General features: G+C 40.7%; 1 long non-coding RNA gene across 1 annotated transcript in view; it reads right to left on the bottom strand.

Moving 5' to 3' along the window:
- The window catches only part of LOC118763933, a 21,445-nt gene extending 11,736 nt beyond the window's left edge, over positions 1 to 9,709 (bottom strand). The window contains exon 1 of the long non-coding RNA XR_004999703.1: positions 9,567 to 9,709. This is a non-coding gene — a long non-coding RNA (uncharacterized LOC118763933). The remainder of the gene's footprint in view (positions 1 to 9,566) is intronic.
- Between the last annotated feature and the right edge of the window lie 5,291 nt (positions 9,710 to 15,000).

Genomic DNA, 15,000 nt, shown 5'->3' with positions numbered 1-15,000 from the left:
AGAGGGAAGTTTTGTCTGGTGAATGCTTAAAAAAAGATGGGTGAATGTAGCAAGGATAGCACGGATGAATGACGAAGCCACCTTGAGCATAATCCTATGAACCAAAAGGAAAAACGAAAGAAGAAAAGGGAGTCACTTACTGTAATGTTTTCTTTTTGCATGACACTATCGCCCAAGGTTCCCGTGGTCTTTTCCGCAGGCTTTTCTATCCACGGACAAACCTAATCTGTTTTCCCTTTTTACATTGACATTTCTGTGATACACGACCCCTATTGATCATCCCCACCCTTTTTTTCCCTCACGATCCCTTTTGATTGGAATCTGACCCATTTTTTTCCTTCTCTTCTTCCCAAAAAGAAAAGCTCTACTTTGTATTTTGTCCCTTCTGTGTTCAGCCCTGCGTGGTCAATAAAGAAATCTATCTTTAGTGCGTGAAAATGAATGACACGTAAGAGGAGAAAGCAGAAACTGATATATATACATGCAAAGACAGACAGACGGACGGACGAGTGGACACATGGATGGATGGATGGATGGATGGATGGATAGACAGACAGGCAGGTAGACAGACAGACATGCAGGCTGGCAGGCAGGCAGACAGACAGAAAGGCAGACAGACAGATAGATAGACAGACAAACAGACAGACAGACAGACAGACAGACAGACAGACAGACGGACAGACGGACGGACGAGTGGACGGATGGATGGATGGGTGGACGGATGGATAGACAGACAGGCAGGTAGACAGACAGGCAGGCAGGCTGGCAGGCAAACAGACAGATAGACAGATAGACAGATAGACAGATAGACGGACGGACGAGTGGATAGATGGATGGATAGATGGACAGACAGACAGACAGACAGACAGACAGAAGGACGGACGGACAGATGGACGAACGGATAGAAAGAAGGACGAACGGACAGACGGACGGACGAGTGGATGGATGGATGGATGGATGGATGGATCAATGGATAGACAGACAGGCAGACAGACACACAAACAGAAAGGAAGGAAGGATGGCAGGATGGCAGGCAGGCAGGCAGGCAGGCAGAGAAGCGGACAGACAGACAGTCGGATGGACGAGTGGATGGATGGATGGAGAGACAGACAGTCAGACAGACAAATAGATAGACAGATAGCTAGCTAGCCAGGGAGATAGATAGATAGATAGATAGATAGATAGATAGATAGATAGATAGATAGATAGATAGATAGATAGATAGATAGATAGATGGATGGATGGATAGATAGATAGATAGATAGATAGATAGATAGATAGATAGATAGATAGATAGACAGAGTGAGTGAGTGAGAGAGAGAGAGAGAGTGAGTGAGTGTGTGAGTGAGAGTGAGTGAGAGAGAGTGGGTGAGTGAGAGAGTGAGTGAGTGAGTGAGAGAGTGAGAGAGAGTGAGTGAGTGAGAGAGTGAGTGAGTGAGAGAGTGAGAGAGTGAGAGAGAGTGAGTTAGTGAGAGAGAGAGTGAGTGAGTGAGTGAGTGAGTGAGAGTGAGTGAGTGAGTGAGTGAGTGAGAGGGAGAGAGTAAAGAATAATAGTAAATTTGAAGACAAAGAGTATTAGAGAATAAATTATTAATTACAATTCTCGACACGAATAGAAGACAGACCACTTTGGTAGTTGTGGTGGTGGCGGCGTCGGCGTCGGAGGCGACAAAGGTGTGGTTGAGAGTGAACCACAGCAATGGTGTGTGTGTGTGTGTGTGTTTAGTTGAAACAGAGACCCCTACCAGTCACTGCCGATCAGACTGTTTATGTCTTTTAATAATAAAAGAATCAGCGATCTGACATAATCTGCGGCGGTGAAACCAGTTTAACTTATTCAGCATTTATCGTACCAAACATTCCCAGGATTAAACTAGGCATGGATAACTTTTATCGAGAAGCAGGCCGCATGAGACATGGCTCGTCACCAGGAGGGCGGCACTACAAAGAAAAAGATCCAAGTTTTCGTCAGAAATGTCCTCGGGCCGCTGTTTGCCCACAACTGTATTAAACCTTCGCGCGGTGTAGGCCAGCTGTGAGGCACCGTCTTGCAGAATTTTTGGTCGAACAAGCACTCAATAACTGCTACACACAGGCGTTTTCACACACACCCTCACACACACATACACATACACACACACCTGATAGCCTCACACACGTGCTATACACAGCCTCTCACACTCTCACACATACACACACATAAATACACAAATCGCACTGGTTTACTTATACACATACACACACAGACTCACACGCGCTCGCCCCCATTCACACATATACACTTACACACACCATTCACACATACATACACGCGCTTGCGCACCCCAACTCAGTCAAGTCACCGTTATCTCCCCTTCACTCAGCCTTTTTCTTCTGGTCAGTTCATTATGCTAAACCGTTAATCCCGACACATTTTTCTCTCTTCGTATTTTTCTTTCTCGCTCCATTTTTTTCTTATTGTTTTCTGACAAAGAGCGTTTGCTCGAAACGTCAAAGACTTTTCCATTCTTCCTGAGCATCAAACTAATACGCTTTCTTGTAGTTCCCTCAACCTGACTTTGTCTTTTGTTTTCTGTTATCAGCTTCATCTGTTTTGTTATTTGAACCATGTGTGTGTGTATATTCGTCGGTCTTCCACATAATTTTCCTCTACCGAACTCACTCACAAGATATTAGTTGACTTGGGGCTATAGTAAAAGACATTTGCCCAAGGTGCCGTGCAGTGGATCTGAGCCCGAAACCATGCGGTTGCAAAACGAGTTTCTTAACCACACAATCAGTCCTACCTTGTGTCTTTTTTGTTATGTTTTTTCTCCCCCCCCCCCAAGTCAAATTCACCGCATTGGCGTTAATTTACCTGTTGTAGAGAAAAGTGTTGTCCAAATTAAGTTATGCGTAAGTTTTTGGTTGAAGCCAGGTGGTTATTGGATTTGTTTATTTATTTATTTTACATCGACAGACAGGCCTGATTAATCTGTACATGAATACAATTTTAGACACACCTGTAGACATACAAATGGATTTACAATTATAAATATAAACAGACATCTACCCATTCCTACACACACATACTCACACACACATACATACACACACAGATAGATAGATAGATACATACATACATAAATACATACATACACACATACATACATACATACATACATACATACATACATACATACATACATACATATGCTTGCATACGTTCACAAGTACACGCACACGAACATATATATATATTATATACACACACACACACACACACACATATATATATATTATATAAAATCGTTCTGTCTGTCTGTGTATGTGTCTTCTAGGATCTCGGGCATCCTCAATCCAATTGTGCTCAAATTTGATATGCAGATACCGATAGTATCTGGGCGGGTATAAGTCTTGAAAAAGTTACAAAAATCGATTCCAGGTGAAAATGTGATCGATAATGCCGTGGAAACGTGCATTTGTACGCGCAAGTACATCAGCTCTTGCGAGCGATACTACGCGTACGCGAGGAAAATGCACGTGCAATTTGCGCAAAAAAAGCCGACTGGCTTTAAATAATGCCACAAAATGCAGTATATTTAAGAGACCAAAAACTGGCGTTAGCGTCCATTGTTAAGGGGGGAGGGGCAAAAGTCTATCTTTATTTCTTCTTTTGCTGGTGTCTCAAATTTAGGTTAAATCAGTGTTTCTCAAAGGGGAGGCCTATGGGACGGTCGGACAAGTTGTTTTGAGAAAATTTAGTTTAAATGTTTGACAACTCAGCACCGTCCATTGGCCGGGGGGTGTTTTGCTCGTATATATATATATATATATATATATATATATATATATATATAAAATAAAAATGGAAAATGGAAACAAACGCACAAGAAGTTATTTAAATCCTTTATACCACCATATCACCGACATATTTTTCGATTGATACATAAAAGAACTTCCCCAAAAATTCCAGGTACCACTCTATTCTCAACGCACATCGTATCAGAATTGGTCTTTCTAATGGCTAAAAATCTCCTATAAATTATCTTCTCGTATAACAACTATACTCTTAACGGTAAAAGGGTTTCTCTTAATAACTGTCATAACAATAATAGTAATAATGATAGTCACTTCTTAAATAATAATATCAATAGTAATATTACTTGTAACTGTGTTCCGAATAAAACTTGCGTTCTCAGCGGAAATTGCAAAATTTAAAATGTTGTTTATCAATGTAAAGTTTTTTCAGGAACTAAAGAATATTTTTATGTTGGTTTTTCCTCCACCGAAATTAAAAAACGTATCGCCAATCATCTTTCTACATTTAAATATATTAATAAACGTAATACTACAGGTCTTACTAAACTAATTTGGCATCTCAAAGACTGTAGTAAACAATTTTCTTTCGACTGGAAAATTTTGTCAAGATCGTTCCCTGATGATAAAGGGAAATCTTTTCGCACTCTTTGTGCGGACGAACAATTGTTTATCCTTTTTTCCAAACATACACTGGTCAACACATATAAAGAGCGAATTTACAGGTGTTTAAATTGGAAAAACCACACTTTCAGCTATTTCAAATAATATGTGCCCCCTTACCTAATAATATCTGCAACCTTCACTTTATTCTTTTCATCCCATACACCCCAATCTTTCCTTTATCATTTCTATCCATTTGTCATTCACCTTCTATTTGTTTATCCATCCGTAACTCTTTTAATTCTCTTTCTCTCTTCCTTCTCTTCTTCTCTCATCCTATGACGTCAAATTTCTTAACGGTATTTTTAAATTATTAGCATTCCCTATCCACCTTTTGTTTTTCATATATTATATATTATAGTTTCTTACATCTGTAAAAATGGCTTATTAATGAGCACTGTTGTTTATAACCTCCTCGCTGATGAGATTGATACACTATCCCATATCATTCTTCACCTCGGATTAATTTGAATGTATCGATCGAAACATATGTCAGTGATGTGGTGATATAAATGCTTTAAATAACATTCTGTACGTTTGTCTCCATTTTCGATTTCTCTTATGTTCCCCAAAACACGTCTCACTTCTCCTCGGTATTATCATCCATCCATGCAAGTGTGGTTACTAATTTCTTAGGCGCTTATGTGACATTTGGCTACCCTGACAACTTTTTCTCTGGATCTTTTCTTGTAAATTATATTTATATATATGAGAACACATGGCCTAGTGGTTAGGTTATTTCACTCACGATCGCGTGATCGCGGTTTCAATTCCTAGACCGGGCGGCGCGTTGTGTTCTTGAGCTCAGCGATCACGTTGACACCTGTCACGTGGTACACAGTGCAGCTGTTCAGACAACGTCGATTTGGTGGAGGAAGTGAGCTGTGTAGCACGAACATTTGATCACTCTAAACAAATCATCACTTGTGCAGCTCGTCCGGCAATAGCTGAACGCTCACACGTCCTCTTCGATGGGAGTCCATCATATTATACAGAGTGCGGACGGTATTTAGTCATTATTTTATTTGACTAACTTTTATTGAACTTCTATTTCAGTAAATAACAATGTTTACTAATGAAAATAACAATGCTTCCGCGTGAAATGAAAAAGCCTGCTGTGATTGTGGCTTTGAAGGCTAAGCTTGGTGATTTAAAAAATTCTCGTTTTCTGAAAGTTGCAAGATCTTCTGTCCACCAGATTCGGTGTGTTAGAGAAAGAAGATGGAAGCGTATTACCTGTATCAAAACGTACAAAGCATTCCAAACACTCTGATTTTAGCAGCACGCCTGAATTTATTCAGGAAGTTAAGCAAAACAGTGAAGAGAATCTAGGAAAATCAATGAGGTCAATTGCAAAAACAAATTTCGTGTGTCAGAAAAAAACATTTAGAAATGTTATGCAGGAAGACATCAGATACAAATCTTACGTGATGAGGAGAAATAAATTCTTATCAGAAAAAGCAAAAGAAAACCGTTTCATCAGATACAAAAGACTTTTGAAAAACTTTAAAATCCATCGGAAGATGATGTGATTTGCTTTTTTTTTTTTTTTTTTTTTAGATGGGAAAAACTTTAACCAGGACCAGAAAACTAACAGAAGAAATGACAGATAGCTATGTGCAAACCTTTCTGAGGTTCCAAGAGTGATACACACAAAATTTCATGCAAGTGTTAAAGTTTTGGGTGTTGTCAGCAATGAAGGACATGTGATGCCTCTTCACTTTTTTCCATGCTGCTGCGTATATTGAGGTTCTGGATAAAGTTATTAAACCTTGGATCAACAGTGTATGCAGTGGAAAGCCTTATGTCTTTCAACAAGATTCTGCACCATCACACAACGCTCAAATGACAATAAAAAAGGATGGCCGACAATTTGCATCACCCCCAACATTTGGCCTCCTAATTCTCCAGATCTCAATTCACTGGACTACTATGTATGAAGCATCGCTGAGAAAAATGTCAATGAACACCCCCATAGCACCAAATTTTTTTGAAAGCCGCCATAGTTTGCGTCAAGTCTGATATGAACAAGGACCACTTAATCCCAGCTTATAAACGATTTTGACCCCGCATGGAGGCAATTATTGATGCTTATGATGGTTTTATTGAGTGAAATTATTAAACTGATTGTTTAGCTTAATGTTTATGTTATTTTTATAAAAATATAGTTTTTTTTTGTTATTATATAAGCGCTTTTTTTAACCATAGATCTGTCCTCAAATACCGTCCGCACCCTATACATACATACATACATACATACATACATACATACATACATACATACATACATACATGCATACATGCATACATGCATGCATGCATACATACATACATACATACATACATACATACATACATACATACATATGAGATCGCGTCGCGTCGCCTAATTGAGATTCGAAACCCAATCTACACACTTGTTGCTTGTCAGACGACTGTCTGATTCCTTTGTGTTCTGTCTCCATGCTGGGGGATTAATGCGAAACATCTGACCTCCTATGACCTTTGCTGGTCACTAAAGTCCTTTGTTTTAGGCTTGACCTACGTCCGGGCCATTCCCTATATAACTAACACCATCTCTCTTTCGCCCTCTTCGGTTGGCAGACCTCCAGCCTGGACCAATTGGCTTCGCGCACAGCATCGGCTGAATGGAAAGGGACAACGCAATCCTCACCCTTTCTTCCTCTTTTTCTTTCAGCTGAGCGCGCAGGTCACACGTTCTACCAGCGAGCCATCAAAACGTCAATTAGTACTATGTATATTTAACTAGCAAATGCCGGCAAATAATTGGTGAATATAATTCCTTTCCTATTCGATGTTGTTATTATGCTGTTTCATCCTACTTTCGACTACTTACATATAACGACGCGGAACAAGAATCGTTATTTCTATCTTATAATGATTTTTCTTCTGTACCACACGATTGGTATCTCCGGCGTGAGAACCTTACATCCGTACATTGCATATGGTAACCCTTTACATCACTTAGTAACTCCGATGTACTCACAACTGCACCGTTACATTTAATGACCTCCAGCTAAAGAATTGCAGCCTTCACTTGAACAGTCGTCACATTTAACCGCTACATTTTGTGACCCCGTCAAATGAATTACTGGTTTCGCTTCACCCTTCGTTATACCCGAAGAAAAAGAACTCCAAAGAATTCCTTGACACTATGGAAGCCTGCAAACGCAACGTTTCTACAGCAATCCACTCAAAAACTACCCGTACGCACAACGTTTTCGGCAGCCACAAACTTTTCGCTCGAATCCTGCATTTAACCTGCATGCTACTCGAACTGTCGTACACCCAGACTATTGGACACTAGAACGTTTCTTCACATGCTCTCTTTTACTCTCTTTTACTTGTTTCAGTCATTTGACTGTGGCCATGCTGGAGTACCGCCTTTAGTCGAACAAATCGACCCCAGGTCTTATTCTTTGTAAGGCTAGTACTTATTCTATCGGTCTCTTTTGCCGAACCGCTAAGTAACGGAGACGTAAACACATCAGCATCGGTTGTCAAGCGATGTTGGGGGGACAAACACAGACACACAAACATACATATATATACATATCTACGACGGGCTTCTTTCAGTTTCCGTCTACCAAATCCACTAACAGGGCTTTGGTCCGCCCGAGGCTATAGTAGAAGACACTTGCCCAAGGTGCCACGCAGTGGGACAGAACCCGGAACCATGTGGTTCGTAAGCAAGCTACTTGCCACATATTTTTCTTGCATTTCAGTGATAAATTTTTATCATTTCAGAATCGGGGCACTCATGCCAGTCAAGTTTGTACTACTTTCGTTTTTAAATTTTGCACTGTTTATTACGCTTTCTGTTCTGCATCCATCTTATTTGTTTATAAGTAGCACACTCAATTCCGCGAAAACAACTAATCCATGTGCATATGTTTTTAAATGTTCCATATTTTTATAGTTTTTTGTCTCTGGCCGTTACGTGTTTTCATGCACACACATACACTTCTTTCGATCGCATGTTTTTCCCCCTTCGCTACATGTTTGCTCATAAATGACTGCAATGTTTCATACCTGCACCCAGATACGTACACGCACCTCAATTGTGCCTCAACTGCCTTGTTTCTTCGTGTGTATGCCAATTCAACTTTTTTGCCCTTCAGTAAGACCCCAGGCTGGTCACTATATACATAAGGTTTGCCTGTCTATCTCAACGCGCCAGCATGTCACTCACCCTTTATCGTCTTGCTTACCCACAGTAAATGTACACGACCACAATGCCAGACACACTAAGTCTCTGCACTTCTTTCAAGCCACTTTCACACTACAGGCACACCTCTGCCAAAAATTATTCACATGGTTTTTCGGCATGTTGCACATTGTTTCGATTTTTCATTACTGGTACACATGCACTCCAAGTTCGTTCAATTCTTTTTTTAGAAACCCTCTACGGGGGGAGTAGTATAGGAAATCACTTAGCCCCCACCTGAGATTCGAAACCCAATCTACACCCTTGTTGCTTGTCAGACGACTGTCTGATTCCTTTGTGTTCTGTCTCCGTGCTGGGAGATTAATGCGAAACATCTGACCTCCTAGGACCGTTGCTGGTCCCTAAAGGTGCAGTCCTTTGTTTTAGGCTTGACCTACTTCCGGGCCATTCCCTATATAACTAGCACCATCTCTCTTTCGCCCTCTTCGGTTGGCAGACCTCCAGCCTGGACCAGTTGGCTTCGCGCACAGCATCGACTGAATGGAAAGGGACAACGCAATCCTCACCCTTTTTTCCTCTTTCTCTCTCAGCTGACACAGCTACCAACTACCAGCGAGCCATCAAAACGTCACTTAGTACTATGTATATTTAACTAGCAAATGCCGGCAAATAATTGGTGAATATAATTCCTTTCCTCTTCGATGTTGTTATTATGCTGTTTCATCCTACTTTCGACTATTTACATATAACGACGCGGAACGAGAATCGTTATTTCTATCTTATAATGATTTTGCTTGTCATTCCGTTACTTATCCCGTCGGTAACGCTTTCACGTAGTTAGAGAAAAAGAAGACAAGGCGAAGGCTGAGACAGAAAGAGGGAGAAAGAAAAAGAGGGAGAGAGAAACATTCATGACGTGAGGTAGGGAGAACGTAATATTTATTACGTGGTTAAAAAGTTAGTTGGATGTAGTGATATAGAGAGAGTTAGAGATATAATTTTAGCAGGGGATGATATTCTGATGGTGAGGCTAAAGAAAGGCAGAGAGGGAGGGGAGAGAGAGAGGAGGAAGGAGGAAGAAAGTGAAGAGGAGAAAGAGATGATGGTGGTGGTGGTGGTGATTGGATAGTGATTGATTTTTTTCAATTGAACGAAGCTTTTTATTTCACCTATCACTTAGCGCATGTGCATAAGCGCAATTCCGTGAAATATTCACGCTTGTTTACGTGACAGATATAAGCAATTTAACTAAAGGTTGTATCATATGTACGGAGTAGTTTTTTATGGTAAAAATGGGAAAATAAAAGTGAATATTTATTTTATGAGTGCTGTGTATCAAGTCTATAAAATTGTGCATAAAGTATATTAAGTGTATATATAAAGTGCATTAAGTAATCATTGTATTCCAATTTCTTTCACTTTTCAATGAGTAGCAGATGAACGACTGTCTTTCCATACATACACAACACATGATACGCTTTCAGATTTTTTGGATAATGTTTTCAGAAATAACCCAATAGGTTTACCATAAATTCCGTGAAATATTCACGGGTCCCGCTAGTACCAAATAACCTTTCATCTGTACGATACGATTGGTACCTCTGCCGCGAGAACCTTACATTAGTACATTGCATATGGTGATCCTTCACAGCTTACCACTACACTTAGTAACTCCGATGTACACTCACATCTGCACTTTACGTGTGTGTGTGTGTGTGTGTGTGTGTATGTGTGTGTGTGTGTGTGTGTGTGCATGTGTGTGTGTGTGTGCGTGTGAACTATTGGTATACAATATGTGTAATCATTTATGTATACATCAGATTTCACTCTGTCAATACTCAGTTTTATTTCTTGTGTGTTCTCTCCCGTTTTCGTTCACTTTAACGGTCTTACCCCTTCTCTCCCTTTCGATATATACGTGTGTGTGTGTGTGTGTGAGAGAGAGAGAGACTCTTCAGGGGTAGAAAAACCTTCCGTTATTTTTGACAAAGCCGTGGGAAAAGCAGCTCTTCTAGGAGAAAAGATCCTCTGAAATAAAACAGTCAAAATACAGTAATCTCTCGCCATATCGCGGTTCACCTATCGCGCACTCTGTGCATCGCGGATTTTTTTGGCTAATATATGTAAATTTATATCGCGGACTCCTCAGTATATGCGGATTTCTGCGGCCGATAGATATTTGTATTTTTTTAGATTTTAATTATTTCTCTGGGTGGTTTTGGAACGTAACACCCGCGATAGTCGATGGATTACTGTAATCCACATGCAATGCTTGTCACTGGAACTGACTGTGTCGAGCGAGAGAGTGGCAAAAGTGTTGTAGGAGCTTTTCTCACTTAGATCCAACGCCATACAGATGTCTCACTGTCCATTCATTTCCTGATCCGTTTCGTATTTTATGATGTCCTATGGCGATGGATTGTACACATGCAATGATGAAAATAGATGTTAACAAGAGCACTCAGAGAGCGCAAACCTCCGCCAAGGCAACACCAACGTCCTTTCAACGATTAGCCAGAAATGATTTTTAAAATGAGAATATCTGAAATAAACTCGACTGCCCTCGCAAACGAGAATACTAAAAATGAATCCGACCTCTCTCAAAAATTAAGTATAAAAAACAGGAAAATAATCCAGAATCCTTGTCCGGTACCGGATCGATCCCAAAATCTAATCAGTTTGTGCTAGTCGCGAGGCCAAACATCCCTGAAAGTTTCATTCGAATCCATCCAAGGCTTTTTGAAATATCTTGTCCACGGACAGACAGACAGACAAACAAACAAATACGATTGTGGATGTGAGACGACTGTCATCTGACAAGATGGAGCAATCATTATTTGTGAGTCTTATTAGCTTTCCTTCTGGCACGATTTGAAAGTTCAACTGAACGTTGACGTCAGATAAAAGTAATTAGAAATTAACTCATCCAGGCCTCTTCACGCTAATACCCAGGATGAGATGGTGTGTGGCTTAGTGGTTAGGGCATTCGGCTCACGATTTTAAGGTCAAGAGTTCGATTCCCGGCAGCGCGTTGTGTCCTTGAGCAAGACACTTTATTTCACGTTGCTCCAGTCCACTCACCTGACAAAAACGCATTGTACCTGCAATTCAAAGGGGGCTATCCTTGTCACATTTTGTGTCATGCTTAATCTCCCCGAGAACTACGTTAAGGGTACGCGTGTCTATGGAGGGCTCAGTAGCTTGCACATAAATTTCACGAACAGGCTGTTCCGTCGATCGGATCAACTAGAACACTCATCGTCGCCATCGACGGAGAGTCAGTTTTTTTTTTCTTTAATTAGTCAGGGTGAACTACGCCAGTGATTAGTATTGTGTTCTAATACAGCTCCTACGGCCAATTTACCTGTGGTCTGTGTGTGTGTGCGCGCGCGTTAAGTAATTCTATCATATATAAGATAACAGTGTTATCAGGCATAGTTATTTGGCTTTTTTTTTTCTTTTATCTAGCTTTGTTTTACGCCGTATCGTATAACATGTTGTAATGTCACCTAGTTTCAGATATATGCCATCCTGATTCGAGAAAGTGCTATTTACTTGTTTATATAATTTAACTGTAAAAAATCATGACACTTAATACTTTCGTGTTTGCCGACAAATGTATTTCACGGAGACAACATTGATTGGCTGATGTTACTGATACCGTTGTAGCCTTGTGGTGAAAGCGTTGTGTTCACGATCGCCAGTTCGTACGTTCGGTTCCCGGGCCGAGCTGTGCGTTGTGTTCTTGAGCAAAACTCTTCATTTCACGTTGCTCAGCGGGTAGGAGAGTAACAGGTTTGTTGGCACATGGGCAGAAATGCTTTTCAATATACCTTCTGACTCATTACTTATTTCTTTATTGCCCACAAGGGGCTAAACATAGAGGGGACAAACAAGGACGGACAAAGGGATTAAGTCGATTACATCGACCCCAGTGCGTAACTGGTACTTAATTTATCGACCCCGAAAGGATGAAAGGCAAAGTCGACCACGGCGGAATTTGAACTCAAAACGTAAAAACAGACGAAATACCTATTTCTTTACTACCCACAAGGGGCTAAACACTGAGAGGACAAACGAGGACAGACAAACGGATTAAGTCGATTATATCGACCCCAGTGTGTGACTGGTACTTATTTAATCGACCCCCGAAAGGATTAAAGGCAAAGTCGACCTCGGCGGAATTTGAACAAAGAACGTAACGGCAGACGAAATACGGCTACGCATTTCGCCCGGCGTGCAAACGTTTCTGCTAGCTTGCTGCATTTTCTGACTCATTACTTTCTGAGTTCAAATCCCACCTGCCTGGAGAAGGCAATGGGTAACCACTCTAGTATTCATCCTACATCTAACCGCGGGAGCCGAAGTACCAGTAATCTACTTGACGGCAGTAGGAGAGGATACGGGCCCTCCCAGTTTGTATAGGAAGGGATGGGGAAGGTTCACGCGCACAGGATCTGCCCGAGGGCAGACACCTCTAGGCTAGACTTATTCTGTTACATGGCGACTAATAGCTTGGTCATGATCGTTTTATCTTTTACTTGTTTCAGTCTTTGGACTGCGGTCATGCTAGGGCATCCCCTTAAAGGGTTTTAGTCGAACAGACCGACCCCAGTACTTAACTTTTTGAAAGTTTGGTACCTACCCTATCGGTGTCTTTTGCTGAATCGCTAAGTTACGGGAGCACACACACACACACACACACACACACACACACAGACACACACAGACACACACACACACACACTGAGTTGGCAAAAGTTGCGTTCGGATTTTTAAACGAAAGATACAATTTTAAACACAAAGCGATTTATTCAATCAATTGTATAATTAGTTTCGTTCTGGTATCTTCTGCCGTCTTGTAAGCCGATACATTATTCCTTGCTCAAAGAATTTCCTGTCTTTACTGGCAAAAACTCTTCCAGGTGAATTTTTACCTCTTCTTCAGAGTTGAAGGTTTGGTCAGTCAACGAAGCAGACGGAGGTCTGAAGGGCGCAAGGTAGGGCGAATATGGAAGATGCGGCAAGACCTCCCAGCCAAGCCCAGGTAACTTCTACCGCGTCAGCAAAGAAGCGTGCGGTCTGGCATTATCGGGACGGAAGATAACGCCCTTACGATTAGCAAGTGCTGGACGCTTCTGGTGGATCGCTGGGTTTAATTTGTCCAGCTGGTCGATGCACACTTTCGAAATTATGCTTCTCTCTGTAGAAAGAGGCTTGTAAAAGACAATACCCTTCCAGTCTCAGCAAACTGAAAGCATAACCTTCTTCCGGTGATCCTGTAATGGATTTCGATTCTTTTAAGTCAAGTTGAGCAGTTATAAAAACCCTGGATTTTGGGAAAAACTTTAGTGTTTTGTTGGATGTAACTGAACTCCACGACACTCACCCCTTTGAAACATTGGTGATTTTATGCCATGTCCAAAGAAAATAATCACAAGTCTATTTTGATTTGTTGATTAATTTATTAGTTAGATTTACGAATTAGTTAATGAATATATAGTCGTACTTCTACACGACGAAAATTGTCTTTCCTTTCTAATGTAAATAATATAAAATGTTATATTTATATAATAAAACTAATTAAGAAAATGTTTCTCTTCACGTTTGTTTTATATATGCATTTCTGTAATCATTAAATTATATTTTCTTATAGCGGTTAAATGAACACTAAGAAAATATTATACATACATGTCGTTAATATTCATAGTGTTTTATGAGTATATTTCTCTATGACGTTATATACTGTACTTCGGATTTGTGTATAATGATAACACTTAAGTTATAAGTGACGTTCAATCATTATATTCACCCTTACTCAAAAAAGCCAAATAAAATAATCTATTTCCCAATAGAAAACAATAAATAGCATTACATTACTGTTACAAAACTAAATAGAGAATATACTATAATATAACCTAAGAGAAAGCTCAAGGTAGCATAAAAACCAGCTATAGGAATTGGCAATAATCCAAACAAGGAGAACGTCAAAGATAACTTCAGGCCCATAACTGCTCAACGCAGATTTGAAGATTTTGGCCAAGGTGCTAGCCGAGGGGTTGGCGCGTGTCATCGAGAAACTGGCCGACAAGGCGCAAACATGCACCGTACCAGGCAAGAGTATCCATGACAACCTCCATCTGATGCGTTACATCATAGACATGGTAGTTAAGGAACCTGGCATGGGTGGGGCACTGATCAATTTGGATCAATCGAAAGCTTTCGACAGGGTCGACCATCGCTACTCAGAGGCTGTCCTTAGAGCGGCTGGTTTCGGTCCCGTCTTCCGCGGTTGGATCGTTGCCTTATACAGCGGCATTCGCTCGGTAGTTCGCGTTAATAGTCATCTG

Source organism: Octopus sinensis, linkage group LG6 (assembly GCF_006345805.1).
Source record: "Octopus sinensis linkage group LG6, ASM634580v1, whole genome shotgun sequence".
Taxonomy (NCBI): domain Eukaryota; kingdom Metazoa; phylum Mollusca; class Cephalopoda; order Octopoda; family Octopodidae; genus Octopus; species Octopus sinensis.
This window is presented reverse-complemented; position numbering and strand designations above follow the sequence as displayed.